The sequence below is a fragment of the Carcharhinus amblyrhynchos genome, unplaced genomic scaffold (genome assembly GCF_965287045.1).
Source record: "Carcharhinus amblyrhynchos unplaced genomic scaffold, sCarAmb.v2.hapA scaffold_80, whole genome shotgun sequence".
Lineage (NCBI taxonomy): Eukaryota > Metazoa > Chordata > Chondrichthyes > Carcharhiniformes > Carcharhinidae > Carcharhinus > Carcharhinus amblyrhynchos.
This window is the reverse complement of record NW_027649820.1, coordinates 274,307-277,294: the sequence shown is the minus strand read 5'-3', so window position 1 is coordinate 277,294 and position 2,988 is coordinate 274,307. Positions and strand designations below refer to the sequence as shown.

General features: G+C 45.7%; 1 non-coding gene across 1 annotated transcript; it reads right to left on the bottom strand.

Moving 5' to 3' along the window:
• Positions 1-2,531: 2,531 nt before the first annotated feature.
• LOC145337916 (U2 spliceosomal RNA) lies at positions 2,532-2,724 on the bottom strand. Its single transcript, XR_013885403.1, has one exon. It is a non-coding gene; the product is annotated as a U2 spliceosomal RNA (small nuclear RNA).
• Positions 2,725-2,988: the final 264 nt, after the last annotated feature.

The window sequence follows — 2,988 nt, the reverse complement described above, 5'->3', positions numbered from 1 at the left end:
TCCCTATCATCTTCGTGTCATCAGCAAACTTTGTTACCCTACACTCAGCCCCCTCCTCCAGATCGTCTATGTATATGTATATCAAACTAAACTCACAAAAACGTTCTGCCCTGTTAGCGGGATTAGCAGGGTAAATATGTGGGTTACAGGATAGGGCCTTGTTTGATAATGCAGGCACAATGGGCCAAATGGCCTCTTTCTGCACTGTAGATTCTATGATTATAAGTATTCCAGAGATTACTACCTTCTAGGTCCTATTTTTTAATCTACTTCCTAGCTCCATAAATTCTACTTGCAAGAGCTCATCCCTTTTCTATCTATATCATTGGTACCTGTATGTACCATGATATCTGTCTGTTTGCCCTCCCTCTTCATGTGTGTCATAGTGTGGCTGTATTACAATACACATGTGTTACAGTATGGCGGTATTACAATACATGTGTGTTACAGAGTGGTTGTATTACAATACATGTATGTTATAGTGTGGCTGTAGTACAATACATGTGTGTTATAGTGTGGCCTTATTACAATACATATGTGTCATAGTATGGCTGTATTACAATACACATGTTACAATATCGCTGTATTACAATAAATGTGTGTTACAGTATGGTCGTATTACAATACACGTGTTATGGCATGGCTGTATTTCAATACATGCGTGTCATAGTGTGGCTGTATTACAATACACGCGCGTTACAGTATGGCAGTATTACAATACACTGCGTTGTTGTGTTTTACTGTGTTATGTATGATTTCCTGACTGCTGAACAGATATCACTAAGTTTGTTTGAACGTGCATTGCAGTCACCCTGTTCCTGAGTTTGCTTATTGCTGGAGTTACTGGCACTGGGGGGAGCTGTGACTTCGTTTAGTACGAATTCAGCGCTCCAGAAACCTGCGAGGACAGTTTCTGATCCTACAGCCCCCAGTTCCCCTCCTCCTGCCGGTCTGAAGGTATAAACTATTATTTACCCGCGGCGCTGGTCAGGTTCTGCCGGAAGGTTATCAGATTGTGAAAGGCATCATAACCAAAACATATTCTTCGTACATTTATTTTAATCGTATCGCCTGACGCAAACAGCTTTTAACTTGAAGCTGGAGTTACTGATCTCTGTTCACTCACCGTGTAGAGTTATTCTGGATGGTGCATCGATCAACATCTTTGAGATGATGGGATAGGCTGTGTTTACTGATGCTGAGATCATTGGACTGAGACCAGATTGCTGCTCCCTGGGTGCAAAGGAATCTCTGAGTTTCCGGGGCCTCCCCCATGGTGACACTGTCTGTATCTCCAATGGGTTCAGGCAAAACCCCCAAATCCCTGCGGGACATTCGGACCAAAATTTCACGTTTGGATGTCGAACGCATCTGACACATTTAAAAGGCCGACTAAATTAAGGCCATTAACAAAGCAGTAAACAGTGATCATAGCAGGGAAACAGGCCCTTCGGCCCAACTGTGCAGCTTTCAGCTCATCTTCCCTGGAAGGTTGCTGGAAGCTGCACAGTGATCCCTCATTTGCAAAGTACTGGCCCTCTGCGTCGCACCTAATGGGGATATTGTACATCAGCTGATGGGATCTCCTCTGAAGAGAAAGAAAGCGCGGGAGGCAAGCTGAGTGTGGGCAGGTCCCAATGAAAGACCTTTCAGAGGAGGCACAGATTCAGTTGGTGCAGAATCAGCAGGGTGAGAGTATGCTGAAGGTGACATGAGTTAACAGTGCACGGACAGTGTTCCATCTACTGCCAGATATGCGAGGTCCAGTGCAACAGGAGACTATCCGCCTATCCGGGGATACCGTGACAACAAAATGTCACATAATCGATCTGGAAATCACCTTCAGCTGTGTGGGTGGACATCCCATGCCAAGAGCATTGAAGATCTCAGTAGCCTTCAATGTCTGGGCGTCTGATTTTTTTCAGGGCTCGGTGGGAGGTCTGTGTGGTGTGTCTCAATCCGCTGCATATAGTTGTGTTGTGCTGACCCTATCTTCAGACACATCCCCCACACATTTATCTGCTACCAGACAAACAACACCAGACAGGCAGAGAGAATCTGGAGTTTCTCAGCAATGACTGGGTTCCCCTGCACCCAGGATCTAATAGATTGCAGTCATGTGTCCCTCATGGCACCAGTAGGTGAGCCCCTTTTGTTAACCAAAGGAGGTTCCACTTATCGAATATGCAGATCAACTGCAACCACAGGACACAGATTTGGCAGGTTTATACCCATTATCATGGCATCTCACACAATGCTTACATCATGCAGCACTGACAGGTACCAAGGCTGTTTGTAGCTTCTGCATAATTGGAAGGATGGCTCCTGGGTGACAAAGTCTATCTCATGAAAAGTTGGCACATGACTCCACTCTGGCACCCAATAGAGGCTGAGGAGAAACTTTTTTTTTGTTTACTGTATTCCAATCCAATCAAGTCAAATTAAAGCCAATTCAGAGTCCCAACAAGTTGGGACATTCCCGATCCGAGCTGACAAGACAGGGCTCTCACCTCCTGTCTTGGGCTTGATCTACATGATCCAAGCTGATTGGAGTAGGTGTAGCTCCTCCTCCAAGGCTTGATCTAATTTGCATCTTAGCCAAAAGGCCGAGATGCTGCTTTAAAAAATTGCTTCAAATGAGGCTGAAATGTAACCTAATGACTTCAACCAAGCACAGCATGTTGATACTACACTTGATCTTAGCCAAAAGGCCGAGATTGTGATGCAGCTGAGGAGAAACACAACAAGAATCAAGCCTCCACAAGGACAGTGGTGAGGAGGACCATTGCACTGTCCCCTGAGCCTGATCCATAGCTGGGCACTTCTCAGTTGTCATTGCATCTGCCCCTTGCATCTGAGGGGTGGAGATTATGCCCTTGTCTGGGTCGCTGTCAGAGGAACCCATGGAGATGACAGGCAGCTCATCCACCAGCGTGCTGTTCATTTGGACCTCCCTACTCATCATTGATGGATGGATATCAGCAGAAA